The sequence below is a fragment of the Pseudophryne corroboree genome, chromosome 9 (genome assembly GCF_028390025.1).
Source record: "Pseudophryne corroboree isolate aPseCor3 chromosome 9, aPseCor3.hap2, whole genome shotgun sequence".
NCBI lineage: Eukaryota > Metazoa > Chordata > Amphibia > Anura > Myobatrachidae > Pseudophryne > Pseudophryne corroboree.
This window is the reverse complement of record NC_086452.1, coordinates 356,457,324-356,472,656: the sequence shown is the minus strand read 5'-3', so window position 1 is coordinate 356,472,656 and position 15,333 is coordinate 356,457,324. Positions and strand designations below refer to the sequence as shown.

The 15,333-nt window shown below is 46.7% G+C and overlaps 2 protein-coding genes across 6 annotated transcripts in view; one reads left to right on the top strand and one right to left on the bottom strand.

Annotated features, from left to right (window-relative positions):
- The window catches only part of CENPP (centromere protein P), a 748,246-nt gene that overhangs the window by 407,367 nt on the left and 325,546 nt on the right, over window positions 1–15,333 (top strand). The window lies entirely within an intron of this gene.
- Window positions 1–15,333, bottom strand: part of ASPN (asporin) — an 86,033-nt gene that overhangs the window by 63,395 nt on the left and 7,305 nt on the right. Inside the window, exon 1 of one of the 2 annotated variants that reach the window (XM_063940709.1) lies at window positions 2,141–2,159. The exons of the other annotated variant lie outside the window; for it this stretch is intronic. The gene's annotated coding sequence lies outside the window, so the exon portion shown is untranslated. Of the gene's footprint in view, window positions 1–2,140; window positions 2,160–15,333 lie in introns of those variants that run through there. 2 annotated transcript variants of the gene reach the window in all.

Below are 15,333 nucleotides of genomic sequence, written 5' to 3'. Positions count from 1 at the left end.
AAAGCCCATTCCACAAGGAAGGTGGGCTCATCTGGGGCGGCTGCCCGAGGGGTCTCGGCTTTACAACTTGGCCGAGCTGCTACTTGGTCAGGGGCAAACACGTTTGCAAAATTCAACAAATTTGATACCCTGGCTGAGCAGGACCTTGAGTTCTCTCATTCGGTGCTGCAGAGTCATCCGCACTCTCCCGCCCGTTTGGGAGCTTTGGTATAATCCCCATGGTCCTTACGGAGTCCCCAGCATCCACTAGGACGTCAGAGAAAATAAGATTTTACTCACCGGTAAATCTATTTCTCGTAGTCCGTAGTGGATGCTGGGCGCCCATCCCAAGTGCGGATTGTCTGCAATACTTGTACATAGTTATTGTTACACAAATCGGGTTGTTATTGCGAACCATCTATTCAGAGGTTACTTTGTTATCATACTGTTAACCGGGGTTCCTATCACGAGTTATATGGTGTGATTGGTGTGGCTGGTATGAGTCTTACCCGGGATTCAAAATCCTTCCTTATTGTGTCAGCTCTTCCGGGCACAGTGTCCTAACTGAGGCTTGGAGGAGGGTCATAGGGGGAGGAGCCAGTGCACACCAGATAGTCCAAAAGCTTTCTTTAGATGTGCCCAGTCTCCTGCGGAGCCGTCTATTCCCCATGGTCCTTACGGAGTCCCCAGCATCCACTACGGACTACGAGAAATAGATTTACCGGTGAGTAAAATCTTATTTTTCTTTACATTGGGGTTCCGGAAGATGTGAGCTGCAGTCTGAGACAGCTGTGCTGCAGTGCCTGCTTATACACTGTGACAGGAGCCAGGTGCTGAAAGTAATGCTATAGAGCAGGAGCCGGCATTTTGGTGCCATGACTCAGCGGATGACACCCAGGTGTAGGCTGCAACCCCCTTCTGAACCATCATAGACAAGACTAGAAGTTGTATTGAAGGACTGGCCAGATTGCTAGGAAGAAATCATACGTCACCTGAGGGGACATGATCAACATCTACAAATATATAAGGGGTCATTACACAGAGCTTGGGAGGGACCTGTTTTCTATAAGATCTGCACAGAGGACACGTGGTCACTCGCTTAAGTTAGAGGAGAGGAGTTTCCGTACATTGAGGTGAAAAGGTTCACAATAAGGACAATACGTGTTTGGAATTCCCTGCCTGAGAAGAGAGTAGTAACTGCGGACTCAGTCAACACCTTTAAGAATGGGTTAGATAAATTCCTATTGGATAAAGATATTCAGGGTTATGGTGCGTAGGCACGCATTATAGTTAATATAACTAGTCCTAACATAAAAAGAACTAGTCCTATAATAACACTGCATAGGAGACCACAAATAGGTTGAACTTGATGGACAATTGTCTTTTTTCAACCTTAGTTACTATGTTACTGTATGGAATCAGAAGCTGAAGCAGCTTCTGATTCCATACTGCCCCACTCAACTTGATGCGATCTGTAGATGAAGGACTTTTAGCAGTACCTAGAATCTCCCGTATTTCATCTGGAGGTCGAGCTTTTAGTCATGCGGCTCCGAGTCTATGGAACTCACTTCCCCGCACAGTGCGAGAGGCCCCAACTATAGAATCCTTCAAAAATAGACTTAAGACTTTCCTGTTTACTCAAGCATTTCCGTAATGTCCTTCTAGTATCTACATGCTTCTGTATCTTATGAAAAACTGAAAAGCTGTTATGTACTTCATTGTTTCTGTACTATATTATGCTATGTATCTGTTAAGCGCCTTGAGTCCTATTGGAGAAAGAGCGCTATATAAATAAAATTATTAATAATTCCAATAGAAAGTAGAATCTTGTCTAAGTGTGAATGTTCAAAAGTGGAATCGATCGATGATGATGTCCAAATGGATTCCGTATGAGAAGCCGGTGGTCGGGATGCCAGCGGTCGGTATCCCGATGCCGGCATGGGTGCCTTTAGGTACCGTAACCTCCCACCCCTAATCCTAACCCTCCCTGTCCGCAGCTTAACCCTAACCTCCCCATTTGGTGCCTAACCCTAATCTTCCCCCGGTGGTGCCTAAACCTAACCCCTCTTCTCTGGAGCCTAACCCTAACCCCCTCCTGGAGTGTGTCTAAACCTAACCCTCCCTCCCGCAGCCTAAACCTAAGACCGACGTTAATACTTACCTTCGGGATCCTGATTGTCGAGATTCCATTGTCGGGATCCTGATCCTTTTGGGATTTTGTCGTCTGTGTTCTGACGGCTGTTGGGATTCCTGTATTGGTGTTACTGCTGCCGGGATCCTGACGTATACTGTCCAAATAACTTTTAGGTTTATGAGACAGAAGGTTATTTGGGGCTGAACTAGATGCAGTCTCACTCAGATGAGCTACAGTATGTGAAGAAAAGGTTCAGTAACTGTAAAGAAATTGGTGAAGTTAAAGTAGTTAATTGGCCTGAAAAAAAAGACGATGTACCATGTTAAGAAGTAATGGTTTGGAAATTGGCTTTAAATGTCATGTGTGCATCTCTCTTGCTGCCAACTGATCGCTCACGGGGCCTAATTCAGACCTGATCGCTGCTGTATGTTTTCGCACATCGGACAATCAGGTCTGAACTGTGCATGCGCCGGCGCCACAGTGTGCCGGCGCATGCCAGGGAGCCGATGGCCATCTCAGCCCAGCGATCGCCTCTGCCTGATTGACAGGCAGAGGTGTTCGCTGGGTAGGAGGGGGTGGGCCGGCGGTGTTGGGACACCATTTTTGGGGTTCGGTCCAGGCAACGCAGGCGTGCCCGGACCGTGTGGGGGGCGGGCCGTGGCTGTGCGATGTCACACACAGCCACTGCGATCCAGGAGGCGACGAGTAGATCCCTGCCAGCGTGCAGGAGCTGCGCTGGTAGGGAGCTACTCTTCAGGTACAAAAGCATAAAGCATTGCAGTCGTGTGATGCTTTTGTACCTGTGCGGGGGGGAGGGGGGCAGAACCCGACATGCGGCGCAGACTAGCCATGTGCTGGGTGTCCCCCCGCATGTCTGTGTAACTGATCGTAGATGTACTAAATTTAGCACATTACAATCAGGTTTGAATTAGGCCCATACAGTAATTGCAGTAGCCCAGCCAGTGACTTCCAGTTCCAGGGTTAGTGACCCAAACGTGCTAAAGCATAATTACTGTTAACAATGTTTTATACTTGTGGTTTTCATTGTGTCATGAGTGCGCTTAATTTTAAAAACTAGACTTATTGTATCAATAAACTCCATACACTTCCATTTCCATGCTAGTGGAGCTGATGCAGTGTTAATCGCACAATAGGTGTACAATGCTGGAGGTGATCAAAGGATTACATTTTGGAGATTGAGGGGTAAATTTACAAAGCACAAGCTTTTGCAAGCCACCATTTCTCTGCATGTTGTAGGCAGAAATGTAAAATGGCAATGTTATTAATAGAAAAATGGTGCAAAAACAGTCAGTAACTTTATCCCAGAGGCTTAAATAAATGAGATTGAAATCAGAGGGTCAGAAGGCTGACTAGGAATCTATACTTTGCAAAGGATTGTAAGAAGTTGAATATGGAGAAAACATACTTCTCCATAGAGGTAATACTTGTTATATAGGCATTTTATCCACTTGAATCAAACTGCATTCTTGTAGTAGTATTGTGTTCACTGCGCTCATAGATGTGCACAGTAAAATATAGAATGACTATATTTGGCACAAGACAGTCAGCAGACTTAGGGGCAGATTTATTAAGCCTGGCGAAGTGATAAATTACACGGTCATAAAGTACCAGCCAATCAGCTCCTAACTACCATGTCACAAGCTGGGTTTGAAAAATGACAGTTATGAGCTGATTGGCTGGTACTTTATCTCCTTCCACTTTATCACTTCACCAGGCTTAATAAATCTGCCCCTGAGTTCCAGGTTTAACAGAAACCAGTAACATCTCTCTGCTGGTATCTTTTACTTATTATTCATACACTTGAAAAAATCAGAAGCTCAATTCTGACCAAACTTTTTCTCAAATGACCATCCATCCTTTCAACTCCCTTACTCCTCTGAGCTCTTGAGAGACTTGCCTACACTCGCACACTCTCTTTTCTCACACAGCCTATTGGACCCTTTTCAGTCAGGCTTTCATTCCCACACACAGACTGCACTGACTTCTAAACCTACTACTAATTCTTCTAGACCTCTCTATTACAGTATGACTATTAACCACTATCCTCTCATACAAACACATTCCATAGATCCTATCCTGATTCTCATCGAACAGATCAAATTGCTATTTTAGAATTCGTTTTGGACCACTTCCTGTCCACTTCCCTGAGCCATGAGCTACAGCAGGTATTCCCAACCACGGTCCTCAAGGCACACCAACAGTGCAGGTTTTAGTGATATCCAGGCTGCAGCACAGATGGTTAAATCAAAATAACTGAGCTACTAATTAAGTCACCTGTGCACAAGCCTGGATATCACTAAAACCTGCACTGTTGGTGTGCCTTGAGGACCGTGGTTGGGAATGCCTGAGCTACAGAGTTGGATAAGCTCATAACTCCTAGGTCTACTCTTCTCTATCTACTGTATGCCGCTCCTCTTGGAAAGCAACTAAATTCCTTCGGAGTTCAGTACCATCTATAAGTAGATGGGGCCCATATTTACTTGTCCAGATTGCTCACCTGTTTTGTCGGCCTGTGTTATTGAAAGTTTTTTTTGACATTTTATTTTGAATGTCATCTTGCCACCAAAAACGCAATCTGTCAAAAACAAACCAATAATAATAATACAGGTCAAGTATCCCATATCCGGAATGCTTGGGACCAGAAGCGTTCTAGATATGGGATTTTTCTGGATAACATAACACTTGTTATCCGGACAGGTCCCGGGGGTCCGCGGCGGGTCTGGCAAGTTGACAGTGGGTCTTGAAGAAGTGACTGTAAGGTATTGACTGCAAAGTCACTCCCCACCTGTCTGTGATTGGCTGCGGACTCCAGTGACATCATGACGTCACTACAGGGCCGAAATATTCAGGGTTTCTGAATATTTCGGTTAACGGGTATCCAGATAACAGATACCCGACCTGTAATAATAAGAACAGTCAACAGAAGTAACCTTCCTATTTCTGTTGAGATCACAAAAATAAACCCTTCCCCTTTCAACTGAAATAAATCTTACAAGAAATAACAATTTGATTCATGTACTTATTACCTTGTGCACTATCTCTTTCCTCTTTATTCCCCTCTCCAGCTACCCCCCCCCCCCTCCCCACACTATCTATTTTGAAAAAGGGGTATACTGAGTTTCTTCATTCAACTGCTGCTCCGCTCTGGTGATCCCAGTTAGTTACCTGTATTTTACTGAATCCAGTGTAAAAAATTCTACTAACCTACAAGACAACCAACAAAACTGCACCTACATACACCTCGGTACTTGTGACAAAAAATGTCCCAACTCTGATCTCTCGCAGAAAAAGAGAAGAATTCCCATTAACCTTTAAACCTTTAATACCCCTTTTCCATCTGACGATGCGGGTCGCAGCCGGGAGCCTGACACGGGTGCTACCCGGCTGCGACCCGCGTCGGCCCCTTTCCCATCAGCAGTCACCATCCCGGCATATTGCCGGATTGGTGACGCTGCTGGTGACGCGGCAGGGGTGGCGCTGGGAGATCACATGATCTTCCAGCGCCGCCCTTCCATACAGTGTAAACGGGAGCCGCGTCGCATCGACTCAGCTTCCGTTTACATTACAACTTTACCCAGATCATTCCAGTGTCCTACCCAGGTAGCTACCCGGGTAGGATTCCCGGGTCACTTGATCCGGGTTTTTCCTGAGGGAGCCATTTCCACTAGCAAAAAACACGGGTAAATGCGCGCCCCCGTGCATTTACCCATGTTTTTAGAGCTATTGGAAAAGGGGTATAAGTGTTCCCTACATAGTCAGCTCCTCAGGCAACTTTATTTAGTTACTGAACCACCCACTCAACCTCACATGGCTGTTTGATACCCCTTTCACACCGCACAAATAACCCGGTATTGACTCGGTATATTGTCAGGTCGACGCAGATCGCTGTGCGGTGTGAAAAGGTCATTCCCGAATTTCCAGGTTGCCTGACCCGGTATTTCAACCGGGGAATAAAGAAGGGTTATTCCCGGGCTATTACCGGGTCAGGTGCAGTGTGAACGGGTTTCCCGGGTCGATGCGAACTAGTACCCATTCACAGCATAGGGAGAGGGCGGCGCAGAGATGATCTCATCTCCTAGTGCCACCCCCGATAATGCCGCAGTCCCTGCCCCCGATGCAACCCGACTTGGCAATATGCCGGGTCGGGAAGCCAGTTCACAGGGTCCAATACCGGGAAGGATCCATTTCCAATTCCCGTGTGCGACCCGTCATTAGCGATCTGAAAGCGGTATTATTTGGTTACAACTGTTATGCTCTGTTCACCTCTATTCTACTTTACCCATTTACTTTCCCTCAATACTATTCTCACAAACCAAAAGTTTTCCACTTTCTATACTCAAAGAACCCTCTGAGTCCCAGGATGACAGTGCTGTCTGACTGGCGGAGACGTGTCAAACCATCTAGAGAAAAAAAGTAGAGACGTTCGTATAACAGCCAAATAGGCTTCCAGCAATCATTTATCCAGCATCTTTTATAAAATGAGTTAGAAGCTAATTGGTTGCTATGGACAACTTTACTTTTTTAGAGGGATTGATACACTCACTAAACACATTTTACCTCTACAATCTGACTAAACCTATATGCAGTATTCAAACGTATATTTTTCCTAGAGACTGTAAGCTTGGTAAAAGAGTCCTCTTACTTTGTTGTGTGTCTGTTAATAGTCTCATTTTATTACTGTGTTTGTTCCCAATTGTAAAGGGTATGCGTTTAACATACCGCCCGTCGGGATCCCGGCGATTGTAAAGAGCCACAGAATATGCTGACTCTATATAAATGAATGCTATTAAATAAATTGGCTGTTCACCCCTCCACTTAGTGTGTAAGTTCTCACAGACAGGGCACTCTTTCCTTTTAGAATTTCCATGCCACCTCTGCTCCTGGTGTTTTTTCTTCGAGTCCTCAGTGACTCTGATACTGTACGTTCATCCTCACTTTGAATACAGGTTCATGTAGCATACCTAACAACTACCTTATTTCCTACATCCAGCCTTCTCACGTGTTCTAATAGACCACGTACCCTGCAGTATGATGTATTGGGGTAGTGACTGCTTGTCACGCCCCCTTTTCTGGTCACGCTGGGGGCATCCCCAGCCCTATGTCAGCTGCTGGACTGCCCCCATGTCTCCGTGCACTGAATGTACCTCACTAATAATTTTATTTAAGCCTACAAAAATACCCAGTGCAATGGGCATTGAAAACGACTGTAAATCAGAAATTTGCTAACAGATCACATTTTGAGTAGCAAAATAAGTTTTGAAGGTAGTGACATTATCAAGAACCCAAGTGTATGACGTGGATAAAAGATGCCTGTTTGTAAGTTTGCCAAATTACTTTAATATAAAGGGGGAGATAGAAGGATGGGGTAGGGAAGAGATTTTGAGGATATCCTCAGTACCCCAACAACAGAGAGTGGTATAATGGTAGAACTCTAGTTGTTTGGTAGTTGTGCTGAACACAAACCACACAGCAACCACCAAAGTGGTTTGGAAAGATCACTATAGGTGGAGTATTGAGTAGTTGAGGCATTGTAGTGATACCAAGGATGAATCGTATGGCATTTATTGTCAAGTTATGTAGCTATTTTTTAATTTCTGTGGTTATTTATTGTGTACTTGTTGAAGAGTCAGGTTGTTCTTTGCATTGTTAAGGCTCCAGACTTGGGAACAATATGTATACCAGTGAACCAAGTATAAGTCCCTGGAGGGCACCCGTCACACAAGTAATGTGCGGTGAGGTGAGGCAGAGACTTTCCTGTCATACTTCAGTATACACCAGAGTTTGACTATATAAAGTATATGAAAATACAAAGAATATATTTTCTCTAACGTCCTAGTGGATGCTGGGGACTCCGTCAGGACCATGGGGATTAGCGGCTCCGCAGGAGACAGGGCACAAAAATAAAGCTTTAGGATCAGGTGGTGTGCACTGGCTCCTCCCCCTATGACCCTCCTCCAAGCCTCAGTTAGGTTTTTGTGCCCGTCCGAGCAGGGTGCAATCTAGGTGGCTCTCCTAAAGAGCTGCTTAGAAAAAGTTTTTAGGTTTTTTATTTTCAGTAAGTCCTGCTGGCAACAGGCTCACTGCAATGAGGGACTTAGGGGAGAAGAAGTGAACTCACCTGCGTGCAGGATGGATTGGCTTCTTAGGCTACTGGACACCATTAGCTCCAGAGGGATCGAACACAGGCCCAGCCATGGAGTCCGGTCCCGGAGCCGCGCCGCCGACCCCCTTACAGATGCCGAAAAGCGAAGAGGTCCAGAAACCGGCGGCAGAAGACTTTTCAGTCTTCATGAGGTAGCGCACAGCACTGCAGCTGTGCGCCATTGTTGTCACACACTTCACACCAGCGGTCACGGAGGGTGCAGGGCGCTGCAGGGGGGCAGCAATGAGAATACCTTGTTCTGGCTAAAAAATACATCACATATAGCCCTTGGGGCTATATGGATGTATTTAACCCCTGCCAGGTCTCACAAACTCCGGAGAAGAGCCCGCCGAAATAGGGGGCGGGGCCTATCTCCTCAGCACACAGCGCCATTTTCCTGCTCAGCTCCGCTGCGAGGAAGGCTCCCAGGACTCTCCCCTGCACTGCACTACAGAAACAGGGTAAAAAAGAGAGGGGGGGGCACTTTTTTTAGCGTTTTTGATATATATTAAGCTGCTATAAGGGAGACAACACTTCTATAGGGTTGTTCCTATATATTTATAGCGCTTGGGTGTGTGCTGGCAAACTCTCCCTCTGTCTCCCCAAAGGGCTAGTGGGGTCCTGTCTTCGATAAGAGCATTCCCTGTGTGTCTGCTGTGTGTCGGTACGTGTGTGTCGACATGTATGAGGACGATGTTGGTGTGGAGGCGGAGCAATTGCCGGTAATGGTGATGTCACCCCCTAGGGAGTCGACACCGGAATGGATGGCTTTATTTATGGAATTACGTGATAATGTCAGCACATTACAAAAATCAGTTGACGACATGAGACGGCCGGAAAACCAGTTAGTACCTGTACAGGCGTCTCAGACACCGTCAGGGGCTGTAAAACGCCCTTTACCTCAGTCGGTCGACACAGACACAGACACGGACACCGAATCTAGTGTCGACGGTGAAGAAACAAACGTATTTTCCAGTAGGGCCACACGTTATATGATCACGGCAATGAAGGAGGCTTTACATATCTCTGATACTGCATGTACCACAAAAAGGGGTATTATGTGGGGTCTGAAAAAACTACCTGTAGTTTTTCCTGAATCAGACGAATTGAATGAAGTGTGTGATGAAGCCTGGGTTAACCCCGATAGAAAACTGCTAATTTCAAAGAAGTTATTGGCATTATATCCTTTCCCGCCAGAGGTTAGGGCGCGCTGGGAAACACCCCCTAGGGTGGATAAGGCGCTCACACGCTTATCAAAACAAGTGGCGTTACCGTCTCCTGAAACGGCCGCCCTCAAGGATCCAGCAGATAGGAGGCTGGAAACTACCCTGAAAAGTATATACACTCATACTGGTGTTATACTGCGACCAGCCATCGCCTCTGCATGGATGTGCAGTGCTGGGGTGGTTTGGTCGGATTCCCTGACTGAAAATATTGATACCCTGGATAGGGACAGTATTTTACTGACTATAGAGCATTTAAAGGATGCATTTCTATATATGCGAGATGCACAGAGGGATATTTGCACTCTGGCATCGAGAGTAAGTGCGATGTCCATATCTGCCAGAAGAAGTTTATGGACGCGACAATGGTCAGGTGATGCGGATTCCAAACGGCATATGGAAGTATTGCCGTATAAGGGGGAGGAATTATTTGGGGTCGGTCTATCGGATTTGGTGGCCACGGCAACAGCCGGGAAATCCACCTTTTTACCTCAGGTCCCCTCCCAACAGAAAAAGACACCATCTTTTCAGCCGCAGTCCTTTCGTTCCTATAGGAACAAGCGGGCGAAAGGACAGTCATATTTGCCCCGAGGCAAAGGAAAGGGTAAGAGAGTGCACCAAGCAACTTCTTCCCAGGAGCAGAAGCCCCCCCCCCGGCTTCTGCAAAGCCCTCAGCATGACGTTGGGGCTTTACAAGCGGACTCAGGGGCGGTGGGGGGTCGACTCAAGAAGAATTTCAGCGCACAGTGGGCTCACTCACAGGTGGACCCCTGGATCCTGCAGATAATATCTCAGGGTTACAGGTTGGAATTCGAGAAGTCTCCCCCTCGCCGGTTCCTAAAGTCTGCTCTGCCAACGTCTCCCTCAGACAGGGCGACGGTATTGGAAGCCATTCACAAGCTGTATTCTCAGCAGGTGATAGTCAAGGTACCCCTCCTACAACAGGGAAAGGGGTATTATTCCACACTATTTGTGGTACCGAAGCCGGACGGCTCGGTAAGACCTGTTCTAAATCTGAAATCTTTGAACCTGTACATACAAAAATTCAAGTTCAAGATGGAGTCACTCAGAGCAGTGATAGCGAATCTGGAAGAAGGGGACTTTATGGTGTCCCTGGACATCAAGGATGCTTACCTGCATGTCCCAATTTGCCCTTCACATCAAGGGTACCTCAGGTTCGTGGTGCAAAACTGTCATTATCAGTTTCAGACGCTGCCGTTTGGATTGTCCACGGCACCTCGGGTCTTTACCAAGGTAATGGCCGAAATGATGTTTCTTCTACGAAGAAAAGGCGTATTAATTATCCCTTACTTGGACGATCTCCTGATAAGGGCAAGGTCCAGGGAACAGCTGGGGGACGTAGTAGCACTAACCCAAATAGTGCTGCTACAGCACGGGTGGATTCTGAATTTTCCAAAATCTCAATTGACCCCGACGACACGTCTGCTGTTCCTGGGAATGATTCTGGACACGGTTCAGAAAAAGGTGTTTCTTCCGGAGGAGAAAGCCAAGGAGTTATCCGAACTTGTCAGGAACCTCCTAAAACCAGGGAAAGTGTCTGTGCATCAATGCACAAGAGTCCTGGGAAAGATGGTGGCTTCTTACGAAGCGATTCCATTCGGCAGATTCCACGCACGAACTTTTCAGTGGGATCTGCTGGACAAATGGTCCGGATCGCATCTGCAGATGCATCAGCGGATAACCTTGTCGCCACGGACAAGGGTGTCTCTTCTGTGGTGGTTGCAGAGTGCTCATCTGTTAGAGGGCCGCAGATTCGGCATACAGGACTGGGTCCTGGTGACCACGTATGCCAGTCTGAGAGGCTGGGGAGCGGTCACACAGGGAAGAAACTTCCAGGGAGTATGGTCAAACCTGGAGATGTCTCTTCACATAAATATACTGGAGCTAAGAGCGATTTACAATGCTCTAAGCCTGGCAAAACCCCTGCTTCAGGGTCAGCCGGTGTTGATCCAGTCGGACAACATCACGGCAGTCGCCCACGTAAACAGACAGGGCGGCACAAGAAGCAGGAGAGCAATGGCAGAAGCTGCAATGATTCTTCGCTGGGCGGAAGATCATGTGATAGCACTGTCAGCAGTGTTCATTCCGGGAGTGGACAACTGGGAAGCAGACTTCCTCAGCAGACACGATCTACACCCGGGAGAGTGGGGACTTCATCCAGAAGTCTTCCACATGATTGTGAACCGTTGGGAAAAACCAAAGGTGGACATGATGGCGTCTCGCCTCAACAAAAAACTGGACAGGTATTGCGCCAGGTCAAGAGACCCTCAGGCAATAGCTGTGGACGCTCTGGTAACGCCGTGGGTGTTCCAGTCAGTGTATGTGTTTCCTCCTCTGCCTCTCATACCAAAAGTACTGAGAATTATACGGCAAAGGGGAGTAAGAACGATACTCGTGGCTCCGGATTGGCCAAGAAGAACTTGGTACCCGGAACTTCAGGAGATGCTCACGGAAGATCCGTGGCCTCTACCTCTAAGACGGGACCTGCTTCAGCAGGGACCGTGTCTATTCCAAGACTTACCGCGGCTGCGTTTGACGGCATGGCGGTTGAACGCCGAATTCTAAGGGAAAAAGGCATTCCGGAAGAGGTCATTCCTACACTGGTAAAAGCCAGGAAGGAGGTGACTGCACAACATTATCACCGCATTTGGAGAAAATATGTTGCGTGGTGTGAGGCCAGGAAGGCCCCCACGGAGGAATTTCAATTGGGTCGATTCCTACATTTCCTGCAAACAGGATTGTCTATGGGCCTCAAGTTGGGGTCCATTAAGGTTCAAATTTCGGCCCTGTCGATTTTCTTCCAGAAAGAATTGGCTTCAGTTCCTGAAGTCCAGACTTTTGTAAAAGGAGTACTACATATACAGCCCCCGGTTGTGCCCCCAGTGGCTCCGTGGGACCTTAATGTAGTTTTGGATTTTCTCAAATCCCATTGGTTTGAGCCACTCAAATCGGCGGATTTGAAATATCTTACATGGAAAGTAACCATGCTACTGGCCCTGGCTTCAGCCAGGAGAGTGTCAGAATTGGCGGCTTTATCGTATAAAAGCCCATATCTGAATTTCCATTCGGACAGGGCAGAACTGCGGACGCGTCCTCATTTTCTGCCTACGGTGGTGTCAGCGTTTCACCTGAACCAGCCTATTGTGGTGCCTGCGGCTACTAGCGATTTGGAGGATTCCAAGTTGCTGGACGTTGTCAGGGCATTGAAAATATATATTTCAAGGACGGCTGGAGTCAGAAAATCTGACTCGCTGTTTATACTGTATGCACCCAACAAGCTGGGTGCTCCTGCTTCTAAGCAGACGATTGCTCGTTGGATTTGTAGCACAATTCAACTTGCACATTCTGTGGCAGGCCTGCCACAGCCTAAATCTGTCAAGGCCCATTCCACAAGGAAGGTGGGCTCATCCTGGGCGGCTGCCCGAGGGGTCTCGGCATTACAACTCTGCCGAGCAGCTACGTGGTCGGGGGAGAACACGTTTGTAAAATTCTACAAATTTGATACCCTGGCTAAAGAGGACCTTGAGTTCTCTCATTCGGTGCTGCAGAGTCATCCGCACTCTCCCGCCCGTTTGGGAGCTTTGGTATAATCCCCATGGTCCTGACGGAGTCCCCAGCATCCACTAGGACGTTAGAGAAAATAAGATTTTACTTACCGATAAATCTATTTCTCGTAGTCCGTAGTGGATGCTGGGCGCCCATCCCAAGTGCGGATTGTCTGCAATACTTGTACATAGTTATTGTTACAAAGAAATCGGGTTGTTATTGTTGTGAGCCGTCTGTTCAGAGGCTCCTACGTTGTCATACTGTTAACTGGGTTCAGATCACAAGTTGTACGGTGTGATTGGTGTGGCTGGTATGAGTCTTACCCGGGATTCAAAATCCTTCCTTATTGTGTACGCTCGTCCGGGCACAGTATCCTAACTGAGGCTTGGAGGAGGGTCATAGGGGGAGGAGCCAGTGCACACCACCTGATCCTAAAGCTTTATTTTTGTGCCCTGTCTCCTGCGGAGCCGCTAATCCCCATGGTCCTGACGGAGTCCCCAGCATCCACTACGGACTGCGAGAAATAGATTTATCGGTAAGTAAAATCTTATTATAAATATCTACTTTGTATTATTCTAATCATTTTTATAGTCAAAACTCTGGAGTAAAAAGTCTATGACGGGTGAGGTAGTGCCTCCCATGCCTATCTTCTCCACACATCTCTGAATAAAACTCACCAAACTACCAGGTGTTTATACTGCTGCACCTGTATATAATGCCCACATGAACCCTTTGGCTCATATATTGTGTGTAAATCTGGTCCTGGTACTAGCCAGTGCCTCCTCAGCCATCACCTCACCGCATGTCACTGCATCACCCCACTGGAATACTCTATTTCAGTGTCCACATTCTGAATCAACCACAATCCATGCTGTGGCCAACTGAGTTACCATAGTGCCACATTATCAGGAAAGTGGAAAAATTTACTACAAATGTCAGCATCACCAAGAGGGGGAGAGGGGGGGGGGGAGGGGGTCCCAGCCCTCACCTCACTAATGTGTTGTTGCCCAGCTGTCGTGTCACTAAAGGGTGCGTGCCTGGCACTTACGATGGTGTTGGGCTTCCCCCAATCTCTCTCCTTAATGTAAATAGATGTTGTACGCATATGCATCTATTCACATGGCGGAAGCATGGCAACTGACAGGCTGTTTTAGCAGGGCACCGCTAAAACAGCAGGGTACATTTTGCCCGTGAATACTGTGCAATGATGCAGTCCTGCTTTCCATTTTAATGTGCTGCAGCTTTTCTTCACTCCCATTTAATTTTACTGTGGTAGCATTAAACATACATAGAATGAAATAGTGTGATGCTGGAGGTGGTAGGCTCAGACTCAGCAGAAGGAATGCCTAAGGGTAAATTAGAAGTAGTCTGGCTTCTTATTTTTATGGTCCAATAAGAAACTTTAACCATTATTTGCTTTGGCTACAGTTTTGTTTATAATGCAACGGCATAACGGCACTTTTCATAGCTGAGAATAGAGAGCTGTGTGAGATAAGCTACTCAAGCATTTAGTGACTGGACTGGTGCCACTTAATGCCAGGCTCTAATTAAATTCTAAAAGAAATATAAATAGATGTTATCTATTGGGCAGTTACAGTGATTAAATACCTTTTGGTCTTGTGTTTTGTTATCATTCCGAGGGATACGGCCGTTAGGTCGACACAAATTAGGTCGACCACTAAAGGTCGACATGTATTAGGTGGACAGGGCACTAGGTCGACATGAGTTTTTCAATTTAAAAAAAAAATGTTTTGGACTTTTTCATACTTTACGATCCACGTGGACTACAATTGGGAATGGTAAGCGAGCCATGCGAGGGGACACGGTGTACTGATTGGGGTTCCCCGTAACTTTACAAAGAAAAAGACACCAAAAAAGGTCCAAAAACCCATGTCGACCTTTTGACCTGTTGACCTAGTACATGTCGACCTAATGACCATGTCGACCTAATGCATGTCGACCTTCAGTGGTTGTATCGACCCAACGACCCATACCACATTCCGACTGAGTATTTGTCCAGTAGAATGTACTTTTTGGCAGTTCTTACAAATGTTCTAGAAAGGGAATCTGTGATTGGTATATTTAACCCATTGTACGTTCGTTGCATGTTACAAGCGCAGCCGGAATCGTTTCTGTTCCAGGAAAGTGATGTAGTGATATGTAAAAAGCAAGTCCCTATTATATTATTATTAACAGTTTCTTATATAGCGCAGCATATTCTGTTGCACTTTACAATTTTTTCTGTCTACTGAGGTTCTACATAAGGT